At 41.7% G+C, this 25981-nt stretch overlaps 1 long non-coding RNA gene across 1 annotated transcript in view; it reads right to left on the bottom strand.

The window, feature by feature from the left end:
* Window positions 1-16577: 16577 nt before the first annotated feature.
* Window positions 16578-25981, bottom strand: part of LOC146810570 (uncharacterized) — a 51759-nt gene continuing 42355 nt past the window's right edge. Inside the window, exons 2-4 of the long non-coding RNA XR_014966612.1 lie at window positions 25853-25938; window positions 17697-18043; window positions 16578-16955 (exon numbers count right to left, since the gene is read on the bottom strand). This is a non-coding gene — a long non-coding RNA (uncharacterized LOC146810570). The remainder of the gene's footprint in view (window positions 16956-17696; window positions 18044-25852; window positions 25939-25981) is intronic.

The raw sequence follows: 25981 nt of genomic DNA on the forward strand, positions 1-25981 counted from the left end.
CAATACATCTTGAAACATAAATACCCCTGGTTTTCCCACTTGGGTCAGTTTAAATATTCTGTTCATCAATTTATGGCCATATCAGATCGTGAATATGGCCCTTTGTGCACAGGCACCTCACGTTTGTATAGGAGACACTTGCGCGGTAATATGACATTTTACCGCGCATAGGCTGCGATTATTATATTCATTTGACACACTTGCTGAACATACCGCAATGTATATGAATTTTTCGCCCGGAATGAACAAAGATGTTATAAACAACAAATTACTATCAGTCTTATTTACTAAGAGATTCTGAGACATCGTGGATGCAATCTGTTTTCACTTTCTATGAATTTGAGTGTCACATGATTTGTATTTAACTTTATTGTTTACTTTTGCCCATTACCCGTGTACAAGAAGCGGACGCTTCAAAACGCGTTGGGTGATTTCTTTTTCGTGATAATAAACTCACGTTTGAAGCAGATATGGGCTAAGGCGTTGTCTCTGTGATGTGGTAAAGGCAATTTTCGTTTGGATTTATTAAGTGTTGGCGACCCTACCACGGCCCGCCGTTGCAAGTGGCACGGATCCTTCGCCGTTCTCGTGTTGGATATATAAATATATATATTATCTACTGGCGGTCGCCAGTAGATAGTTATTGTTAGGACCCTGTTTCCATAGGAAATCCGCAACATTCTATTTGGAATAACTTTGGCGCCGGTCGACGAATCCTCGTGAAATTTTCAAAATAGGTGGGGCGCTACGCTCCGCTCCTACCCTGAAAGTCTCGGGGGGATTCGTCAAGTGGGGGCTGAGAAAAAAGGGGGGTCCCAAAACGCGTTTTTCCCATGCATTTTTCCATAGGACCTTTAGACACAGCTACAGCCCGAACGGCTGAACAGAGTTACTTGAAATTTGGCTGAGAGGTAGTCCTCAGGTCAAGGAAGTGCCTTTTGTAGGTTTGGTGTAAATCTGTTCAGTAGATCCTGAGAAAATAGCATTTAAATCAATATATATATCTGAGCCAGCTTACGGTGCGCTTACCGTGCGCTTACGGTACGCGTACGGTGGCGTGCGCGAGCGCGATTCCGATTGGCTGTTAGATCTAAGTAAACATTCGAATCGGTCGAAACCAGGAAGCGGCGGCCGCCATTTTCTCTCTCCCACTCTGAGTGGGGCAACAAAAACAAAGGCAAAAAACATCTAAAGGGGCAGTGTATTCAGTTCCTAACCACCTAGCATTGATGTAGGTGTCCCCAAAGAACCACCAAGGCCAAAAATTCAATTTTATTTTTTTTCGAAAAATCGCCGATTACGCTTACCGTACGCGTACGGTAAAAATTAATTGAAAAAAAAAAAAACTATCCACACTATCCACACCCCATGTGCAAATGGTGCCCGAAGGACAGCAATTGTGCATGGCTTATCAGATACAGAAAATATGAAAGATTACCTTTCACAACTAAGCGCATAATATGTCCTCCATGTGCGCACGGTGCGCGAAGCGCATCGTGCGTACATGGCCCATCCTGCGTAACGTGGGCACGCGGTGCGTGCAGCGCACCGCGTGACCACCGTGCGTGCACGGCACTAACTGCGCGATGCACACCGTGCGCGCACGGAACGAACTGCGTTAACTGGGCGCGCACGCCACGAATGGCGTAAAGTAACTTAGCATTTAAAAAACCGTACAAATTCACTGAAAAAACCATAGGTTTCACACACGTTATAGTTAGGAATTAGCATTTAAAAAACCTTGCAAATTCACTGAAAAAACCATAGGTTTCACACATGTTATAGTTAGCTGGACATTTTACTGATAAAAAACCAATGAAATTCCCCCGTTATAGTTAGTGCAGGCAACTATAACTCACGCAACCGCAATCCTCTGCTGATGACATATGTGTCTTTATGAAAAAAAAATATTTGTAATATATGTATAGCTAAAATTTAATGGAAGAAGACATGGGCAAATAAGTGTCTAAATACAGTATTAGCATCAGCAGAGGATTGCGGTTGCGCATAGTGAAAAACCAGAAAATAAATAAATAAATAAATACATAACTTAGCATTTAAAAAACCGTACAAATTCACTGAAAAAACCATAGGTTTCACACACGTTATAGTTAGGAATTAGCATTTAAAAAACCTTGCAAATTCACTGAAAAAACCATAGGTTTCACACATGTTATAGTTAGCGGAAATTTTACTGATAAAAAACCAATGAAATTCCCCCGTTATAGTTAGTGCAGGCAACTATAACTCACGCGACCGCAATCTTCTGCTGATGACATATGTGTCTTTATGAAAAAAAAATATTTGTAATATATGTATAGCTAAAAATGTATGGAAGAAGACATGGGCAAATAAGTGTCTAAATACAGTATTAGCATCAGCAGAAGATTGCGGTCGCGTGAGTTATAGTTGCCTGCACTAACTATAAAGGGGGAATTTCATTGGTTTTTTATCAGTAAAATTTCCGCTAACTATAACATGTGTGAAACCTATGGTTTTTTCAGTGAATAAATATATATATATATATATATATATATATATATATATATATATATATATATATATATATATATATATTATCTACTGGCGGTTGCCAGTAGATAGTTATAGTTAGGATTGTGTTTCCATAGGAAATCCGCAACATTCTGTTTGGAATAACTTTGGCGCCGATTGACGAATCCTCGCAAAATTTTCAAAATAGGTGGGGCGCTCCGCTCCGCTCCTTCCCTGAAAGTCTCGGGGGGATTCGTCAAAAAAAAAAAATACATAACTTAGCATTTAAAAAACCGTACAAATTCACTGAAAAAACCATAGGTTTCACACACGTTATAGTTAGGAATTAGCATTTAAAAAACCTTGCAAATTCACTTAAAAAACCATAGGTTTCACACATGTTATAGTTAGCTGGACATTTCACTCGTGAAAAACCATTGAAATTCCCCCGTTATAGTTAGTACAGGCAACTATAACTCACGCGACCGCAATCCTCTGCTGATGACGTCAGATATTACATCACTGATGACATATGTGTCTTTCTGAAAAAAAAATATTTGTAATATATGTATAGCTAAAAATTAATGGAAGAAGACATGGGTAAATAAGTGTCTAAATACAGTGATGTAATATCTGACGTCATCAGCAGAGGATTGCGGTCGCGTGAGTTATAGTTGCCTGCACTAACTATAACGGGGGAATTTCAATGGTTTTTCACGAGTGAAATGTCCAGCTAACTATAACATGTGTGAAACCTATGTTTTTTTAAGTGAATATATATATATATATATATATATATATATATAGAAATTCACTGATAAATTCATAGGTGACAAGGACGTTATAGTTAAGAAATAGAATTTAAAAAACCTTAGAAATTCACTAACGATCTAAAGGTTACAGGGACATCAGAGTTAGGTTCAGATTTTACATATATAAAACCATGGAAATGCAGCATGTATAGTTATAGCTATCTCAAGTAACTATAACTCGTGCCTTAAGGTAATTATAACTAGCGCCCCGCCATGCACATTTTTCTCATCAATAAGTTTACAGCAAATGTTGCAGTGATACTATCAATGATGTCATAGAAGATGTCATGAGCAATTTGATTTGATTTATTTGTTTATATAGCGCATTGAATCACCCTCGGGAGGGAATCTCAGCGCTCTGGAGTTGCAGTGAAGCGTTGATCGGGGTTTCAGGCTAGAAACAGGGCCGTTTTCAGAGTTTTCCTGAACTTCCAGTGGTCAGGGCATTGTCTTAAGTGGGAGTTGATTCCAGATGCGAGGAGCCTGGCAATAGAAGCTTTTCCTCCTGTTTTTCCTTGTTTTATCTTGGGGACTTTTAGGAGCGATTTGGAGCTGGGGCGCAGAGTCTGGTGTGGAGTGTAGTGGTGGAGTCTCTCCGCCAGGTAGGAGGGGCCATTTCCCCAAATCGCTTTGTGAGTAAGGCAACATATCTTGAATTTCGCGCATTGTTGTATGGGCAGCCAATGTAGTTGATGAAGGAGAGGGAGAGAGGCTGATCTGTAGGGCGCATTTAGGATCAGGCGAGCGGCGGTGTTCTGTATCACCTGCAAGTGGTCTAGTGAGGACTCATTGGCTGCAATCAGAAGGGCATTGCAGTAATCTAGCTTACTCAGTTCTAGGGTCTGGGTCAGGGTCTTTCTAGTGGAGTCGGGAGATAGGGAAAAGCTTTCCTTAGAAGGCCCAGGATGTGGAAGCATGAGCCCACTGTGTGTAAGACGTGTTTTTTCATAGAGAGGGACTGTTCAAGGAACACCCCGAGGTTCTTGACTGTGGTCGCCGGGGTAGGGGGGGGTGCCAAGTTCTGGAGGCCACCACTGAGGGGTCCACAGGAGAGGGGCATCTCCAAAGAGCAAAACTTCCATTTTACCAGCATTCAGATGGAGGAAGTTGCTTTCCATCCAGCGAGATATGGCCAGCATAACGGAGGAGAATGTGGATTGAGCTGTCTGAGAGGTTTTGTTAAAGGAGAATGTGAGTTGTGTATCATCCGCGTAGGATATTGGGACAAATCCATAGTGTCTTAGTAGGGTGGCCAGGGGAGCTATGTATATGTTGAACATAGTCTGGCTTAAGCATGAACCCTGTGGCACCCCCTTGGTGAGGTCTTGAGGTTTAGACTGGAAAGGCCTGAGGTTGATAGTCTGGGAGCGATTGGAGAGGAAGCTGGTCATCCATTTCAGGGCCATCTCCCCGATTCCTGCCTCCCTAATTCTTGTGAGCAAAGTCTGGTGATCGACTGTATCGAACGCTGCCGAGAGGTCTAATAGCACAAGGAGGGTAGGCTGGTTCTGATCTAAGGTGCACCTGATGTTCTCGTTGATGGCCACAAGGGCAGATTCCGTGCTATATTTTGAACGAAAGCCCGATTGGGCCGGGTAAAGGTAGCCAGTTGCTTCGATATGGTTGGATAGGTGTTTATTCACATGTTTTTCCAAGACTTTGCTCAGGTAAGGGAGGAGGGAGATGGGGCGGAGGTTCGAGAGATTTTCTGTGGGGAGGTTAGTTTTTTTCCGGATGGGGATGATCTGAACAGCTTTCCAAGAGAGGGGTAAGTGCACTTCCTCCAGTGATTGGTTTTGTATGGATCAAATTGGTAGGGAAAGTTGTTTTGTTAGAGATGCCATGATCTTGGCAGGTATGATATCTAGAGGGGAGCCGGATTTAGTCATTATGGATTCGGTGTCCTCCTGTGTAAGCGGGGGGAAAATTTGTAGGGTAGTACGGTTGGGTGGACAGTAGCGGGGGGATGTCTGGTGCCTGAAGGGGGGGGGGTGCTTTGAGGCGATGATTTTGTTATAAATGGTGTCAATTTTCTGTATAAAGTGGTTACTTATTTTACCGCATAGTGTTTGGGAGGGAACTTCTGCTGTCTCGCAGGCTATGGGATGGGTGAAGGTTTTTAAAATTTGATACATAGCTTTGGGGTTTTTTTTAGCTGTGCTGAGCTGGAGGGCTATATGATATTTACGAGTACGTTTAATATTTTTGTGATAGAGGGAGAGGGAGGCTTTGTACTTCTCTTTGTTGGCTGCAATGTTGGTGAGGCACCATTTCCTTTCAAGGTTTGTACACCTGTTTTTTTCTTTATGGAGTTCAGGAGAGAACCACATTGCCTTAGTGGATCTGGGTTTGGAGGAGCCCTTTTTTATCGGGGCGATCAGGTCGATGGCAGCCAGGGTGTATTGGTTGAAATGCGCTAGGCTGTCTTCGGTATTGTTGTGAGGAGAATTTATTGGGATAATGAAGGCAGATGCAAAAATGTCAGGATTGATTTTATGCCATTGTCTGTATGGGGATAGTTTTTGCATGGTGGTTCGATGTGTTCCAGTGTGTCCCAGTAATTGAGAATCGATGATGGCATGATCAGACCAATTGACTGGTATCGGGGCGTTGCATGTGAGGAGGGAAGAATTAGAGAAGATAATGTCTAATGTGTGTCCTGCTGAGTGAGTTGGGCCATTGTTTATTTTATTTAGATTTAGTGTGGTGAGGTCATTGAGAAAGGATGCGGTTTCCGCTTTGTCTACATTTTCGCTGTGAATGTTCAAGTCTCCCATTAGCATGAACTTCTTGGAGGAGATCACGTGGGGGGCTATTAATTCCATTAGTGAAAGGGAGAAGTTGGCTAGGGAGTCCGGAGGGCGGTATACCAGTGCTCCTTTCCAGTTTACTTGGGGAGAGAGGTCGAGCCTAAATATCATGATCTCAATTAGGTCATTTGAGCGTTGTTCCAGGATGGAAACTTTTGCCCTGTTGTTGTGTATTATAGCAATCCCTCCTCCGGTTTTGCGATATAATATGTGGGCAATTAGCAGTGCATGGCGAGGGTGCTTTTTTATAATTTTGTCGTGGATATGCGAATCTTCTGTGAAATTGTGACAAAATTGTAAAAAAAATGTTTTGGTCCCCAGAGACGTCCCTGTGGGGTCCCACCACCAGTCCTAGGAGGTCATGGCATTCGTACCCTGTCCCCCTCTATTATTTTTTGTGTTTTTTAGGGACTCGGTCCGAGTCCTGAGTCCCAAGATGACTGCCAACACTTACTGGTTGAAGTGGTGGCAGCCAATCAGACCTCAGCATGAGATCTGACTTATTCACGGACCCTTCAAGTCCCTAAATATACATAATTATGTTTCTTTAACAACTCCAAAACTACTGAATTGATTTACACCAAATCTTTTTGGATCAAGATCTAGTTTTCTACCAAATTTGTAATTCTGTTCAGTGGTTTTGGGCTGTAGTCGTGTCTAAACTCCCTATGGGAAATTGCATGGGGAAAAGGCATTTTGTTGGGACCCCCCTTTCTCTTGGCCCCCGCTTGATGAATCACCCTGAAACTTTCCAGGCAGCAGCTTAAGTGAGTGGCAAACTAGTTTTGAAACTTTTGTGACCATTTATCTAACCGCACTAAAGTTACTAGCAAAACACAAAACACTTTGCCTATGGAATCTAGGTCCTCACTATAACTACCTACTAGAAACTGCCAGTAGGTTATAAATAAAATTAAAAAAATATATATAAATACATATATATATATATATATATATATATATATATATATATATATATATATATATATATATATATATATATATATATATATATATATATATTATCTACTGGCGGTCGCCAGTAGATAGTTATAGTTACAACCTAGTTTCCATAGGAAATCTCAAAATTCTATTTTGAATAACTTTGGCGCCGGTTGGCGAATCCTCGCGAAATTTTCAAAACTAATGGGGCGCTCCGTTCAGCTCCTACCCTGAAAGTCTCGGGGTGATTCGTCAAGCGGGGGCCGAGAAAAAAGGGGGGTCCCAAAACGCATTTTCCCCATACATTTTTCCATAGGACCTTTAGACACAGCTACAGCCAGAACGGCTGAACAGAATTACTTGAAATTTGGCAAAGAGGTAGTCCTCAGGTCAGGCATGTGCCTTTTGCATATATGGTGTAAATCCGTTCAGTAGTTCCTGAGAAAATCAAAAGTAAAATCATATACGCGGAGCCTAACCACACATCTCATTGTGAGATCTGATTGGCTGTCAGCACTTCATCCAAGAAGTGTTGGCAGCCATCTTGGGACCAATATACATGATAGCACCTCATTAAAAAGCATTGCAGTTAATAGAAGGTTTTAAGACTTTAGTTACATTATAAATCATTGGTTGGTGGTACCATACTCATTTGAGGAATTGTAGTATGTTCTAAGGTGATTTTACCATGTGAAAAAGCCTTCTGCTGGGATATCATGAATCATGTTTGAGAGAAATCTATTTTCACATGCTTTTCCCACAGAGGTTTGGAAGGTGATCTATAAGCTAAACTGAGAGCATATTTTCTGTAAATTCACATTATCTTTCTCAGTCATGTGAGAATGAAGTCTGACATTCTCAGTAAAACATGTACATCCAACAAGGACAGAGACTGTCAGTTGATTCCTTTGTGTTCTACTGCAGCTTCCCAGAGTGTTCCAAAGAACAACTAGAGCGCTAACAGTCTTACTTATGACAAAGGTATGGCACACCTGAAGCCATCTTGATTGGAATAAAGTGGTAACATTTAAAACATTTAATTTAAAATTAGAGGGTTCATTTTGCCATAGAATGTATAATTAGTGCTGCAGAAAGAAAAATTAGGGCACATTTTGAGTGACTTCTCAAATCCTCTTCTATTTCATTAAAGAATTCTGACATGCAGACTGAAACATGCACTTTCAATACCAGCAGCAGACTTCCCTGGTGAGCAGTAGCTTTACTACAGTGATCTAATGAGCAACTAGAGTGCTAACATTCTGAATTTATGGCAAATGTGTGACACATCTGAATGCCTTCTTCATTGAATCAAAGTAAAAAAACTGACAGTATGCCTACTGAGGAGACTGCAGTAAATGAGGAAATTAGGAAACTTCATAACAAGTCTCCCAAGATGGCCACCAGAGACAAAAGAGCCCAAATGTAGCACAAATATCACCGAGATGTAGCCCAAGTATAGCCCAATGACAGAAATCCCAGAGTGTTTTAAAGAACAACTAGAGCGCTAACAGTCTTACTTATGACAAAGGTATGGCACACCTGCAGCCATCTTGATTGGAATAAAGTGGTAACATTTAAAACATTTAATTTGCAAAGGAACAAAATGAGGGGGTTCATTTTGCCATAGAAATTATGACTAGTGCTGCAGAAAGAAAACTTAGGGCACATTTTGACTTCTCAAATCCTCTTCTATTTCATTAAAAAGTTCTGACATGCAGACTGAAACATGCAGTTTGAATACCAGCAGCAGACTTCCCTGGTGAGCAGTAGCTTTACTACAGTGATCTAATGAGGAACTAGAGTGCTACCATTCAGAATTTATGGCAAATGTGTCACATCTGAATGCCTTCTTGATGGAACCAAAGTAAACAAGCATTGAAAATGCAATAGGTCTCGCCCTCGTTTAAGTTAAAGCAATTCTGTTTGTAATTAGGTGGCTTTTTAGCTTTGCTTTTATTAGTGTTTTTCAAAATTTCATGTAAATAACATGCATATCTGTATATGTATGCATGCATTTATATTTGTATTTATATAGATATGCAGATTATATATATGTTTATATATGTATGTATATACATATATATACACATACATATATATAAATGCATATATGTGCATATGTGTGCGTGTAGAGAGAGGTAGAGATGTAGAGGTAAAGACGTAGAGGTAGAGAGGTAGAGGTAGAGAGGTAGAGGTAGAGAGGTTGAGGTAGAGAGGTAGAGGTGGAGAGGTAGAGAGTAGTAGAGAGAGGTAGAGAAAGGTAGAGAGGTAGAGAGTAGAAGATGAGTAATAGAGAGTAGAGAGTAGAGAGTAGTAGAGAGAGTAGTAGAGAGTAGTAGAGAGAGTAGCAGAGAGTGAGTAGGAGAGAGTAGTAGTGAGTAGTAGAGAGTGAGTAGTAGAGAGTAGTAGCGAGTGAGAAGTAGAGAGTAGTAGAGAGTAGTAGAGAGTGAGTAGTAGAGGGTGTAGTAGAGAGTAGTAGAGAGTGAGTAGTAGAGGGAGTAGTAGAGAGTGAGTATTAGAGAGTGAGTAGTAGAGAGTAGTAGAGAGTGAGTAGTGGAGACTGAGTAGCAGAGAGAGAGTAGTAGAGAATGAGTAGTAGAGAATGAGTAGTAGAGTGAGTAGTAGAGAGTAGTAGAGAGTGAGTAGTAGAGAGTAGTAGAGAGTGAGTAGTAGAGAGTAGTAGAGAGTGAGTAGTAGAGAATAGTAGAGAGTAGTGAAGAGAGAGTAGTAGAGAGTGAGTAGTAGAGAGTGAGTAGTAGAGAGTGAGTAGTAGAGAGAGAGTAGTAGAGAGAGTGAGTAGTAGAGAGTAGTAGAGAGAGTAGTACAGAGTAGTACAGAGTGAGTAGTAGAGAGTGATTAGTAGAGAGTAGTGGAGAAGTAGAGAGTGAGTAGTAGAGAGTAGTAGAGAGTGAGTAGTAGAGTGAGTAGTAGGGAGTAGTAGGGAGTGAGTAGTAGAGTGAGTAGTAGAGTGAGTAGTAGAGAGCAAGTAGTAGAGAGTGTGTAGTAGAGAGAGAGTAGTAGAGGGTGAGTAGTAGAGAGTGAGTAGTAGAGAGAGTAGTAGAGAGTAGTAGAGTAGTAGAGAGTGAGTAGTAGAGAGTGAGTAGTAGAGAGTAGTAGAAAGTGAGTAGCAGAGAGAGTAGTAGAGAGTAGTAGAGAGTAGTAGAGTGAGTAGTAGAGAGTGAGTGATAGAGAGAGAGAGTAGTAGAGAGTGAGTGGTAGAGAGTAGTAGAGTGAGTAGCAGAGTGAGTAGTAGAGTGAGTAGTTGAGAGTGAGTAGTAGAGAGTAGTAGAGAGAGTAGTAGAGAGTAGTAGAGAGTAGTAGAGAGTGAGTAGTAGAGAGTGAGTAGTAGAGAGAGTAGTAGAGAGGGAGTAGTAGAGAAAGAGAGTAGTAGAGAGAGAGTAGTAGAGAGTGAGTCGTAGAGTAGTAGAGAGTGAGTGGTAGAGAGTAGTAGAGAGTAGTAGAGAGTGAGTAGTAGAGAGTGAGTAGTAGAGAGTAGTAGAGTAGTAGAGAGTAGTAGAAAGTGAGTAGTAGAGAGTGAGTAGTAGAAAGTAGTAGCGAGTGAGTAGTAGAGAGTGAGTAGTTTAATTTAAAAGGAACACAATGAGGAGGTTCATTTTGCCATAGAAATTATGATTAGTGAGGAAAAAAGAAAAATTAGGGCACATTTTGAGTGACTTATCAAATCCTCTTCTATTTCATTAAAAAATTCTGACATGCAGACTGAAACATGCACTTTCAATACCAGCAGCAGACTTCCCTGGTGAGCAGTAGCTTTACTACAGTGATCTAATGAGCAACTAGAGTGCTACCATTCAGAATTTATGGAAAATGTGTGACACATCTGAATGCCTTCTTGATGGAATCAAAGTAAACAAGCAGTGAAAATGCAATAGGTCTAGCCCTCGTTTAAGTTAAAGCAATTCTGTTTGTAATTAGGTGGCTTTTTAGCTTTGCTTGTATTAGAGTTTTTCAAACTTTCATGTACATACCATGCATATGTATGCATATATGTATATGTTTGCATGAATTTATATTTATATAGATATGCAGATTATATTTATATGTTTATATATTCACTGAAAAAACCATAGGTTTCACACACGTTATAGTTACGAATTAGCATTTAAAAAACCTTGCAAATTCACTTAAAAAACCATAGGTTTCACACATGTTATAGTTAGCTGGACATTTCACTCGTAAAAAAACAATGAAATTCCCCCGTTATAGTTAGTGCAGGCAACTATAACTCACGCGACCGCAATCCTCTGCTGATGACGTCAGATATTACATCACTGTATTTAGACACTTATTTACCCATGTCTTCTTCCATTAATCTTTAGCTATACATATATTACAAATATTTATTTTTCATAAAGACACATATGTCATCATATCCGAGGGAAAACTGAAAGTCACGGATGGCGCTGCACCCAACACACTCCTTATTTGCATAATCAAATTGATTGCCCTCCGGTGGGAAATGACAGGTGAGTTCTGGGAGTTGAAGTTGCTGTGCAGTTCATTTTCCCCACAGTGGGTTCCGTGTCCTAACAGTCACTTATTTAATGGTTTTCAGCCCTCTGGTGGGCCTCAGAATGTCAGGCCAGTTTGCAATATTTCGTCCTTTGTGCTGAACAGGAATGAATGATTTCAACCTTGCAGACCCATTATTGAAGGAGGTGCAATCTTCCACGGCCGGACTGCCGCGTCGTGTTTGTTTCCAACTTTGTCCTGAGCTCGAAGACGCCACTCCACAAAAGACAGTTCAACTTGAACATTTTATTTCCAAGCCGGCAATGCATTCCAACAATTCGACATCCCTTACGCGTTTCGGAGCTGCTGCTCCTTCATCCGAGGGAAAACTGAAAGTCACGGATGGCGCTGCACCCAACACACTCCTTATTTGCATAATCAAATTGATTGCCCTCCGGTGGGAAATGACAGGTGAGTTCTGGGAGTTGAAGTTGCTGTGCATTTAATTTTCCCCACAGTGGGTTCCGTGTCCTAACAGTCACTTATTTAATGGTTTTCAGCCCTCTGGTGGGCCTCAGAATGTCAGGCCGGTTTGCAATATTTCGTCCTTTGTGCTGAACAGGAATGAATGATTTCAACCTTGCAGACCCATTATTGAAGGCGGTGCAATCTTCCACGGCCGGACTGCCGCGTCATGTTTGTTTCCAACTTTGTCCTGAGCTCGAAGACGCCACTCCACAAAAGACAGTTCAACTTGAACATTTTATTTCCAAACCGGCAATGCATTCCAACAATTCGACATCCCTTACGCGTTTCGGAGCTGCTGCTCCTTCATCCGAGGGAAAACTGAAAGTCACGGATGGCGCTGCACCCAACACACTCCTTATTTGCATAATCAAATTGATTGCCCTCCGGTGGGAAATGACAGGTGAGTTCTGGGAGTTGAAGTTGCTGTGCAGTTAATTTTCCCCACAGTGGGTTCCGTGTCCTAACAGTCACTTATTTAATGGTTTTCAGCCCTCTGGTGGGCCTCAGAATGTCAGGCCGGTTTGCAATATTTCGTCCTTTGTGCTGAACAGGAATGAATGATTTCAACCTTGCAGACCCATTATTGAAGGCGGTGCAATCTTCCACGGCCGGACTGCCGCGTCGTGTTTGTTTCCAACTTTGTCCTGAGCTCGAAGATGCCACTCCACAAAAGACAGTTCAACTTGAACATTTTATTTCCAAACCGGCAATGCATTCCAACAATTCGACATCCCTTACGCATTTCGGAGCTGCTGCTCCTTCATCCGAGGGAAAACTGAAAGTCACGGATGGCGCTGCACCCAACACACTCCTTATTTGCATAATCAAATTGATTGCCCTCCGGTGGGAAATGACAGATGAGTTCTGGGAGTTGAAGTTGCTGTGCAGTTAATTTTCCCCACAGTGGGTTCCGTGTCCTAACAGTCACTTATTTAATGGTTTTCAGCCCTCTGGTGGGCCTCAGAATGTCAGGCCGGTTTGCAATATTTCGTCCTTTGTGCTGAACAGGAATGAATGATTTCAACCTTGCAGACCGTTATTGAAGGCGGTGCAATCTTCCACGGCCGGACTGCCGCGTCGTGTTTGTTTCCAACTTTGTCCTGAGCTCGAAGACGCCACTCCACAAAAGACAGTTCAACTTGAACATTTTATTTCCAAACCGGCAATGCATTCCAACCAGAGGGCTGAAAACCATTAAATAAGTGACTGTTAGGACACGGAACCCACTGTGGGGAAAATTAACTGCACAGCAACTTCAACTCCCAGAACTCACCTGTCATTTCCCACCGGAGGGCAATCAATTTGATTATGCAAAATTGGAAATATATATATATATATATATATATATATATATATATATATATTATCTACTGGCGGTCGCCAGTAGATAGTTATAGTTAGGACCGTGTTTCCATAGGAAATCCGCAACATTCTATTTGGAATAACTTTGGCGACGGTCGACGAATCCTCGCGAAATTTTCAAAACTAATGGGGCGCTACGCTCCGCTCCTACCCTGAAAGTCTCGGCGGGATTCGTCACACGGGGGCTGAGAAAAAAGGGGGACCCAAAACGCGTTTTCCCCATGCATTTTTCCATAGGACCTTTAGACACAGCTACAGCCCGAACGGCTGAACAGAATTACTTGAAATTTGCCAGAGAGGTAGTCCTCAGGTCAAGGATGTGCCTTTTGTAGGTCTGGTGTAAATCTGTTCAGTAGGTCCTGAGAAAATAGCATTTAAATCAATATATATATCTGTAAGTGTGCTCCGTGCGCTTACCGTAAACTTACCGTACGCGTACGGTGCCGTGCGCGAGCTCAATTCTGATTGGTGGTTACATGACTGTAAACATTCGAATCGGTCAAAATCAGGAAGTGTCGGCCGCCATTTTCTGTCTCTCGCACTGAGAAACAAAGGTGGGGAACGTGAAAAGGGGGCAACGAAGAGAGTTGCAGACCCCCTAGTGTTTGTCAGGGGGTCCAAGAAGGACCCAAAAGTACGAAAAATAAATTTAAATTTTTTTTAAAAAAATCGCGGGGTACGCGTACGGTAAGCTTACCGTACGCGCACGGCAAAAAAAATAAAAAAAATAAAATAAAGAAGTAACAATCACATTTATTAAATAAAGTAAAGGACCCACAAGGGGGAAAAAAACAAATGTTACTGCGTAAAAAAAGGCGAGGCGCGCACGGCAGGGACTGCGCAACGTGGGTGCTCGGTGCGCGAAGCGCACCGAGCGCCCACTGCGGGAGCACGGTGCGCGAAGCGCACCGTGCGCGCAGGGTGTGCGCATAGTGAAAAACCAGAAAATAAATAAATAAATAAATACATAACTTAGCATTTAAAAAACCGTACAAATTCACTGAAAAAACCATAGGTTTCACACACGTTATAGTTAGGAATTATCATTTACAAAACCTTGCAAATTCACTTAAAAACCATAGGTTTCACACATGTTATAGTTAGCTGTACATTTCACTCGTAAAAAACCAATGAAATTCCACGTTATAGTTAGATCAGGTAACTATAACTTGCGCGACCGCAATCCACAATGTGTAATTTCAGATGTCATCATTGATGTCATGAGTGAAGTCACTGACCATGTCATGAGTGATGTACTATGTGACGTCATCAGCAGTTTATTGTGGGCGCGCAAGTTATAGTTACCTGATCTAACTATAACGTGGAATTTCATTGGTTTTTTACGAGTGAAATGTACAGCTAACTATAACGTGTGAAACCTATGGTTTTTTAAGTGTATATATATATATATATATATATATATATATATATAAAACTAATTTAAACTACACAAATTGGAATTGGAATCGCCACACTACATTAGCTAAAACTCATGCTTTCTCAATGTGCTGGTTATACCCTTGCATATTATATAACTTATAGCACATGAAATCATAGCAGTCGTAACAAGACTTATCACATCTGAAATGACATAATTTCTCAGAACACAGTGCATGGTAGAGTGGGGAGTCATAGTTAATGGAATATGGTGATTCATACATTAGAAATTTAAGTTAACTATAACTTATAATTTCTCTAGAGTGTGTAGTTTAAGTTGGGGTTGTATATAAAAAGTAAATAACATTTTCCGAACTATACTTTAGCTTTAACCTTTGTTTTTTCATTAAATTTAAATGTTTTTGTTTAATAAAATTGTGTTTCACATCGTAGTGTCGAATTTCATTTAGTGTTGTTAAGTGCACTGTTGTAGAGTATAGTAAAGAACAGTGTCGTAGATTGTAGTGTCATAGGGCAAGATGTACGACCACTTGAATTTGCGACTCGCAATTTGTGAAAAATTGCAAATCTCAAATTGCGAGTCGCAGAATTCAATGTACGTACCAAATTGCGAGTCGCAAACGACTCGTATCGCAATTTAGGCTTATTGCGAGTCGGTAAGCGCTCACAAATAGCGTTGGCTGCTGAAAAGCCTTTTTCGCGTTAACAAAAGGCTAACACGGCAGAAACTGCCATTTTGCGCACACAAATAGCAACGCTGTAAAAACAAATATGCAGAAACACTTCCTGGGAGAGCAGAAGGACCCCAACACAGGATGTGGTGTCCCTGGAGGATCCCGCTCAGAATTGATAGCACATAGTAAGGTGCAGCAGCACAGACCAACACTGCAGGCAGGCTCCAAAAGAAAACCCAACATGTCCAGCAAGCACAGTGAGAAGGCACGAAAGGAGCTTCTGCGCAAACATAAATTCTCAGACAAGGAAATGGACATACTAGTAGAAGAATGCTGCAACAACCATGAGGGGCTGTTTGGGAGGGCATCTCACACTGTCCCAGAGTCAGACAAAAGAAAAATCTGGAGAGAGATGCAACTGCACATAAATGCCCTGGGTGTGGCCGACAGGTCACTGCAAGATTTAAAGAAAAGGTGGTACGACCTGCGCTCTAGGGCCAAGGAGAGGGTGGCAACGAGGCTGCGTGAAGTCCAAGGAACAGGAGGAGGCTCATTCAATGTCTTGGAATCATCAACAGTAGAGGCTATGGTGGATAGTAGCTGGAGAGTAGTAGAGAGAGAGGCAGTGGTTGGATTCGGGACCCTCAACACATTTCGACCTCCACCACTCCCTGAGAAGTGTGAAATGTGGAAGAGGTGTGGCGCCGCGGCGAGGGCGACTGACTCTGGAATCTGGGGATCACGGCTCAATCCCCGGCGACGGGGGCAGATTAGCCTGGCACCATGTGACTCTGGGCAATAGCTTGCTTAATCTTCCCGATGGCCCCCAGCGCCTAGAGACCCTTACGGTTGATTGTTCGCACTTTACAAATGTGGATTATTAAATGCGTACCATATCAGCATTCCAGCCAAAAACCTGCTCTCCACATGCATGCCACCCACCCACACCCAAATACATCTAGATGTTCCATTTACATGAACCAAAAGTCACAGTTAGTGCATTTTGGGAAATGTAGCCAGTGACATAAACGGTGCAGTTAAGGTCTGACATGAGCTGAAAAACATACCACCACTGAGATAGTGTCTCACATATTATTTTTCTTTATTTTCCTACTTGCCACATAGATACACCTCTGGGAGGAGAGCAAGGGGCGGATGATGTAGACGCATTCCAGGAGCAGGGCCAGATGGAGGAAGGGCAGGAAGAGAGAACAGCTAGTCAGCCAAGTTGTTCAAATGTCCAAGCTACTGCTGCATCCAGGTCACCACAGGCTCCAGCGATAGATGTCCCAGCATCCCCAGCACAATTCCAATGCACTTCGGTCACCAGGGTCTGGCTGCTGCGTCCAACACAGCAGTCAGGAAGGCTGCTGCAAGCAAGGCTACACACTCCCTCCCATGCTGGAGCAGCCAATCAGGTGATGTTTGGTGGCCTGGAACAGGCCATGCTGAAGATTCAGCGCCTGCAGCAAAAACAGATTAGGCTTATTAACACCAAGCTGAGCAAGGGATTTGTAATATCACCCAATAGATGGCTGACAACCGAGCCTGCGTTGAGGGAAAATTTGATGCCCTGCAGGGGCTTTTGGGCAGCTGTGTACAGCGTTGTCTGAGGAGAGAGGGCAGCAAAGGTGCATGGAGCGTAGCCGGGCACACAGAACGGATGCAATGACCAGGACAATCGGGAGGCTGGCTCAGACAACTACACATTACACCAAGTGCACCCTGGATCTGCAGATAGAGATGGGCCACTACAGTGGTGATGTTGGGTGAGGGCTGCAACAAATAACAGCTGCAGTGGAGGCAATACAAACCAACATGTTTGCCAGTGGAGGAGCAACAGAGGCAGCAGACAGTGAGGTTTCCAGCTATAGTAGTGTCTCTGCTGCAGAAACACCAATGTATCGCAGAAGCAGCAGCAGCCAGCCTGTAATTCCACCTGCCAGATCCCCCCATGCCAGACGTAGAGGCAAGAAATGACTTGTTACCACAAATGTACCATACAGTGGGCCCAATTTATTTTTCTTTGGTGGTGAAGTAACCATATTACATTTATACCCTTTTTTCCGGTTATGCGGATGGAGATGGACAATTTGTCCAACAATTTTTTGACATGCCCTTAAAACAAAGGAAAAGTTTAATTGTGAAAATCACATTTTGTATTGTCATTTGTAGAGGATAGTGTGTCAAGGGGTAGGACATACCTTGCAAATTAATGTCTGGCTATGTGGTCCATGCGCCTTCTCCCCTCTGCTTCTGAGCTTCCTCCTCTTGGCTGTTGGGCAGGTGGGCCAGGGCCATCATCCTCCGGGTCAGATTCTCCATGAGCAAGCCACCCCTGCAGGCAATGCTGTGGAGTCTGGCATAGGTTGCCACTATTTTGCAGACTGTCTGAGGCGCATACTGCAAGGCTCCACCACTCTTGTGAAGGCACCAGAAGTACGATTTTAGGAGGCCAAATGTGCGCTCAATCAAGGACCTGGTGCGCCTATGTGCCATGTTGTACTGCCTTTCATGTGGGTTGTTGGGAGACAGGCATACACACTGTCACCTGGCAATAGATATATGATGGTGAGACAACATGCAAACAGAAATGAAAGTGGCAATACAGCTCACTGTGGACATTAAATTTTAGTACCTAGTAGTAAGCAGGACGGAGGCAGCCCGCTATATCATAGGAGAGAACCCTGACAGAGTCTAACGAATAGGCACACAGATCTATATCTTGGGATATTGTGTGTGAAATGCCCAGTGCTGAAGTACGACAAGAAACATAATGAAGTAACCACTGAGTATTCATATGGGAAGCTGCTCTCTTCTGCCTAAACAAATTTGCAAGCAATTAGACAAGCCAGTTAAGTCAACAATGAGAAAGAGGTGCCTGCAAGGGATTTCGTTTAGAAATGATTACTTTTAGTGTACTATACACATAATTACTTGGTGGTTCCGCCCAATTAAGTCCTGAGCCTTTGAACAATCAGAACATACGTCAAATTTAAGAAAATGTGAACACTCAATGAATAGAATAATAATATTTAAAAAACGGGAATATCTTATTTCAAAAAGTACTACATTTTATATAAATAAAATTCGAGAGAGTTCAGTCAAAGGAAATTAATCCAGCAAAACATCATGAAAGAGGATGTACAAATTAACCTGCAAATCATGAATGTATACATCTATTCCAAAATAATTAAAGAAGTAACATATCTAGAGATGCAAGGTACAGTTACTAATATACAATAAATATGCATGACGCTCGTCATGCATCTGTGGAAGTTGGTTCTCGTTGTGGAGAGGTCTTCTGAGAACAAGAGGATGAGCTAGGTGTCATCTGCATAGGATATGATGTTCAGTCAATGGGTTCTGTAGAGTAGAGTGTTGTACAGTGCAGTGTAGTGGCATACAGTGTAGTACGGTGTCATACAGTGGCATAGAGCGTAGTAGAGTGTTGTAGAGTGCAGTTTTATAGAGTACAATAGAGTGTTGTTGAGTGGTGCGTCGTACACTGGAGTGTAGTACAGGGCGTAGCGTGGGTTAAACTGTTGTACAGTGTAGCTAAGTGGTGTGGCATAGCATAGAGTGGACTAAAGTGTCATGTAAAGGAACGGTGTCTCGTATAGTACAGTGCCATGGAGTGTAGTATACTTCATTGGCATAGCATACAATGGAGTAAATTGATATAGAGTGGAGTGTTGTGGCGTCTAGTACAGTGGAGTGATATGCCATATTGTAGAGTGTGGGAAACTGTTGTACAGTGGAGGTCAGTGTAGTAGCATACAGTGGAGTACAGTGTTGTACAAAGGAGTAAGGTAGAGAACGCTGGAGGGTGGTACAGTGTGCTACAGTGGAGTAGCATACAATGTTGTACAGTGTAGTGGCATACAGGGCCAATGAGTGGAGTGGCGTACAATGGAGTGACATACAGTGGAATAGTGTAGAGTGGAGTGCCATCAATTCAATTCAATTTTTCATTAAGGTTTGGAACTCAAAATGAGGTCCACTTAAAAATCTCAGTAATAATCACAAGATAAGACAGAATTTCACATTGTACATATAAAACCTTTACCATAAAATGTTGTTCGTAAAAATGACAAAAGGCGAATCACTGAATTTTAGAGAGACAAAAATGTAGCAGCATATCATGAACATTTAATTTCGTACAGACAAGGTCACAGTCATGAGAACAACAGAGAATATAACTTGAAATAAGGAAACTAAAGAACATGTACGGTTAGAATAGGAACTGCATCAAATGGAATAGCATACAGTGGAGTAGCGTACAGTGTAGTGACATACACTGGAGTGGCCTAGAGTGGATAGTAGCGTACATTGGAGCTGCATATAGTGGAGTGTCCTAGACTGGATTGGAGTACAGTGGAGTGGGGTAGAGTGGAAAAGTAAACAGAGGAGTGGGGTACAGCGGACTAGTGTACAGTAGAGTGTCATAAAGTGCAATAGCACTTGGGGAGAGGAGTTGGCCTAACGGCTAGGGAGGTCAACCTCATATCTGGGGACCTGGTTTAAGTCTCGGCAGGGACGCGCAGCATCTGGTGATTCTGGGCAAATCACTTAATCCCCTGTGCCTAACAAAAATGAAAGTGTCCTTAAGACATGCAACTGGTGCTCGTGTAAAGTGCTCTGATACCCCATACCTTCGAGTCAAGTTTGCGCTCTATAAAACTCTGTAAACAAAAAAAAATTGTGTATAGTGGAGTGGTGAGGTGGAGTGGAATACCATACAGTGGAGTGTCGTAGAGTGGAGTAGCGAAGAGTTGAGAGCCATCCAGTGGAATAGCATAGCGTGGAAGGGCATGGAGTGGCATACACTGGAGTGACGTAGAGTGATGCAGGGTAGAGTGGAATAACAGAGTGGAATGGCGTGGAGTGGAGTTGCATACAGCAGAATGGTGTAGAGTTGATTGGCATACATTGTATCAGTGTACAGTGGTATGGCATTTAGTAAGGTAGTGTACCATAAAGTGACGTACAATGGAGTTTCGTACAGTGGAATAGCAAATAGTAGAGTGGTGTAGAATGGAATATTGTACAGTGCGTGGTGTAGAGTGGAGTGGCATACACAGGAATGGCATTCAGTAGAATAGCGTACAGTGGAGTGGTGTGGAGTGGAGTGGGGTAGAGTGGAATAGCATAAAGTAGAGTGGCATACAGTATAGTTGTGTACTGTGGAATAGAGTGGAGTATCGTATAGTGGAGTGGCTTAGAGTTGAGTAGCTCACTGTGAAATAGCAGAGTGGAGTGGCATACAGTAGAATGGCAAAGAGTGCAGTGGTGTAGAGTGGACTATCGTACAGTAGAGTGGTGTAGAGTGGAAAAGTAAACAGAGGAGTGGAGTGGAACAGTATACAGTGGAATAGCGAAGCGAGGCGTTAAGTGGAGTGGCGTACAGTGAAATAGCGTACAGTGGAGTAGTGTACAGTGAAGTGGCAGTGCACTAGCATATATGTGGAGTGGCTTAAACTGATGTGGCGGACAGTGGAAGGGGTAGAGTGGAATAGCATACAGCGGTGTTTCAAAGTGGAGTAGGGTACAGTGCAGTGGTATACACTGGAATAGTGTACATTTAAGTGATATAGAGTGGAATGGCATACAGCAGAGTGTCATAAAGTGGAGTAGGGTACAGTACAGTGGTATACACTGGATGGAATAGTGTACATTTAAGTGTTATAGAATGGACTGGCACACAGTAGAATAGTGTAGACTGTAGTGAGTGGCATATGCTGGAGTGGGATAGAGTGGAATACCACAGAGTAGAGACGCATAAAGTGGAGTTGCATACCGTGGAATAGCTTAGAGTGGATTGACATACAGTGTATCATTGTAAAATGGAGAGTGGTAGAGTGGAATAGCATACAGTGGAGTTGCGTACAGTGTAGTTGCATATAGTGGAATAGTGTAGGTGGTGCAGTATGGAGTTTCTTACAGTGAAGTGTTGTAGAGTGGAGTGGCATAGAATGCAGGGATGTACAGTGAAATAGCATAGAGTCCACTGGCAAACAGTGGAATAGCATAGAGTGGAGTGGCATAGAGTTTAGTAGCATATAGTGGGTTTTTGTAGAATGGAGTGGTGCAGTGGAATAGCGTAGGGTGCAGAGTGGCATAGACTCGAGCAGCATAGAGCAACGTACACAATGAAGTACCATACACCAGATTAGCATAGAGTAGAGTGGCATACAATGGAATAGCATAGCATAGAGTGGCACTAAATGGAGTGGAGTAGAGTGGAATAGTGTAAAGTGAAGTAGTATAAAGTTAAGTGGCAATCCACTGGCATATAGTGGAGTGATGTAGACTCAGGTGGCCTAAAGTGGAGTGAGGTAGAGTGGAATAGCATACAGTGGAGTAGCGTACAGTACAGTGGCATACACTACAAGAGCGTACAGTGAAGTGGGGTAAAGTGGATTGGCATACAATAGAATAGCATAGAGTGGAGTGGCGTACAGTGGAGTGGCATATACTGTACTGGTGTAAAGTGGAGTGAGGTAGAGCGGAATACCATAGTGTGGAGTGAAGTCCAGTGGAGTTGCATATAGTGGAATAGCGTAGAGTGGATTGACGTAGTGTATCAGTGTACAGTGGAGTGTGGTAGAGGGGAGTAGCATGCAGGAGAGTGGCGTACAGTGTAATTGCATAAAGTGGAACAGCCTTGAGTGGAGTGGCGTAGAGTAGAGTGTCAAAGAGTGGAATGGCGTAGAGTACAGTGGAATAGCATAGAGTTGAGTGGTGTAGAGTGTAGAGGTGTGCAGTGGAATAGTATAGAATAAAGTGGCATAGAGTGAAGTGGCATTGAGTGGAGTGCCATACAGTGGCATAGCATAAACTGCAGTGGGGTACAGTGTAGTGCAGTAGTCTGGAGTGGCGTACAGAGCAGTGGCGTAGTGTGGAATGGCATAGAGTGGAGTGACGTAGAGTGGAGTGGCATAGAGTGGAGTGGCATATGAATGTAGCTTAATTTTCAGGAATGTAGAAGATGTTGTGCAGATTACCACAAGACAGCGATTTCCACTGTCTTGCGTTTCTCCAGATTTACCAATCACTGCAGGGCCAAGCATAGTGGGGACCTGCATTGCTTTTTAAATAGGACTTAAGTATTGCGTAGACCATGAGTGACGCAAGTGTACCGCAATACAATATACATGTGTCCCTTAGTTATATATTGTACCACCGTATACCATGGTGACTTTGCAGTATACCGCAGGACATGCCGATGACAAGGCAGTATATAATTGTCTTATAGATGCCTGCACAAAATTAAAAGGCATGCATATTTTTGAATACACTTTACCTGTGTACTGGGTTAGGGCCTTCATTATAGTTAAGTATTAGGGTTTTATTATTAATCCCTACATATTACCACTAGTACCTAGGAAGTATCACATTTTTATCAAATGTACCTATTTTTTTGTTGTTGTTTTGAAGTTGCACTGTACTTTCTTCGAATTTCCGCAGTACTCCATCCACTTTTTTATAAAATCATTAAATATGGGGAAAAACACTGTTGTATACTATATTTGTAAAATATAGTGTATTCATTTTTTTTTAAAATGTGCATATATATATTTTGTAAACTTTTTTTTAAGTACAGTGGTACCTCCTTGGAATTACCGCGATACTCTGTGACATTTTTAATACATAGAAACTACATGTAATGTTTCCCTAAATATTACCACTTTAATTAAGAAGTAATAGACAGAAGAAAATTATCAAACCTAATACTTAACTATATTGAAGCTCCTAACCCATAACACACAGAAAGGAGGCTTACAAATATCATGGCTGCCTTTAATTTTTGTAAAGGCTTTAGGTTTTGATTAGCCAATCACAAAATAACTTATCATCGCTAGGTACCGATGTACTTTTGCCAAATACTGCAAAATGACTGCAACAACAGATGCCCCTAAGTTAAAATAATGTACAACTTAAAAAATACCCTGATTACTTTTAGTAACCTAAAGAATCATTTTAACACCATAATCTATATTCCATTGAAAACTGTCCAGCCGTTTTCGCGCTATGCATGAGTTCAATGTCTATGGGAAATGAATTGTTGTCCAAATGCGTTTTGGGACTACCTCTTTTTTCTTCACCACCATTGACGAATCTCTGCTAAACTTTGCAGACTCGGCCAATGTAGTAAAAGGAATTGGTTTGCAAAGCTTTGTAGAGATTCATCAAATGGGCGCAAAGTTATTAGCGACCAAAATTCCATGGAATTCCTATAACTCAGAATCCTAACTATAACTACAGAGTGGCTACATTGGAGGAGAATGGCAAGTTTTGGGGAAATTGGTCAAGGGGATGCAACGATAAAAGGGGATCCAAAAATATGTTTTCCCACCAATGCATTTTCCATTGACTTTTGTATCTCAGGTAGGACGAAAATGACTGAATGGATTATCATTACATTTTTGTTCAGATGATCTTTTTTGATACTAAGGGTACATAGAATAAGTATTTTTTAAGTTATAAGGCATTTTAACATATCTGTTGTTGCTGTACTTTTGTGAAATTTGCAGTATTTAGCAGAAGCAACGCGTTACATAACGATGACAAGTCAATATGTGATTGGCTAATGACTGCCTTTACAAAAGGTAAAGGCAGCCATGTTGTTTTTGGTACACTCTGGCTGTGTTCTGAAGTATGCCTTTAGATATAGGTAAGTATTAAGTTTAACATTTTTCCCTACCTTTTACCACTTTATTAAAATGGTAATAGGTAGGAAGAAATATTTATACGTTTCTATATATTTTTTTTTAAATGTACGAAGTACCGTGGTACTTCCTTGGAAGTACTGTGATACTTGAAACCAATTTGAAAAATAATTATATTCACATTTTAAAAATACACTGTAGTACACTATATCTTACAAATATAGTGTACTATAGTATATTTTCAACATATTTAAATCTTCACAAAAAAGTCTATGGAGTATGGATGTAATACTTATGAAGTACCACCCTACTTTTAAAAAATTTGCAGTTCTCCCTAAACTGCTGTAACAATATATAGGTAATTATAAATAAATGTCACTATTACCACTTTTTCAAAGTGGTAATAGGTAGGAAACAACAAATAAATCTACTACACACCTACATCTAAGACCCTAACCACGAATGCAGTGAAACCAACTGTGCAGAAAACAACATGGCTGCCTTTTACATTAGGTAAAAACAGTCATTAGTCAATCACATACTGCCTTCTCATGCACACATACCCGGGCATACCGTAAACTTATTGCTGTATATTGCATCACAATATATATATATATGTATATATATATTCCAAAAGTTGCAGAGCAATCCACGTGCGCTCTCAGGAGAAAAACCACAAACGAGAGTAGTGCAGGAAAGGGGTGTTTAATCCACAACGCGTTTCAGCTCGAAAGCCTTGTTCACGTGGATGATTGTGAAAACAAGGTAACTGATAAAGTTTAATGCATAGACATAAACAAAGGACAAAAGGAAAGCCAATGGTTAACATAATGGAAACTAGGGCAGACATCTTGGAACGTTATATGCTGAATAGCGTATGGCCAGATTGTATTAAGATCAAGTGATCTGTCAACCTCGAAATGGGTAATAGTTGATGCAAGTTGAATACATGGTGATGTGGTGATTCAGACCATGGTGAGATGCAATTGCACAGCGCGTCACAGGATGATGAATGCACCCGGGTGAGGACATGGAACATTGGATGCTAAATAGCACACAGTCATGTTATGTTGTAATCTTGTCACAAAATAATGTTGTCAACCTCGTAATAAGTAAATAATAAAGCAACGAAAATGCCGATGCAAAGGTGCAGACAATGGTAAAATACATATTTCACAACGCATCATACAGTTGTATAACATATTGCCTGACAAACAATGGATAGCAAGGAATTGGCATCAGGTACTAGCAAAATTGCTACAGGTATAATGGTAGAAAGTCTACTCAGGGACCAAGGCTGGGAGGCAAGAGACATGCTGGACTGACACTGAAAGATAAACGCATAGTGCAAGAAGCCAGTATATCATCATGTCATGAATGTGCAAATACACAACGGCGGTCTGAGTGGCTTGGAGGCAAAGGACATAATGGACTGGCTCAAAAAGGTAGATGCATAGTGCAAGATGTCCGTGCATCGTCTTAACGTGAATGAGAATAAAATATGTAACACTGTATAACAAGGCGGTCAGAGTGGTGGTGACCGAAGTGACCATGGTGGGTGTCTGAAGAGATGCAATGGGCAGTGTGGCATGAATGTGCATGCCAAAAATCTAAACAAATGCAGAATAGAAAGGGTTGGAGTTCAATTGTCCGAATGCAATAACAAAGAAACAGAGTTAATCAGTTACCGTGCTCAAAAGAGGTGAAGGAACGGAAGGAAGGGTAGGTGGCCCATGTGAGGTGAGTGCCAGTGAGCGGGCACCTTCCTTTCTTCCTGAAAGAGAAAAAAGACAACACAATGTTAAAATTGCTTGAAC

Source organism: Triturus cristatus, chromosome 7 (genome assembly GCF_964204655.1).
Source record: "Triturus cristatus chromosome 7, aTriCri1.1, whole genome shotgun sequence".
Classification (NCBI taxonomy): Eukaryota; Metazoa; Chordata; class Amphibia; order Caudata; family Salamandridae; genus Triturus; species Triturus cristatus.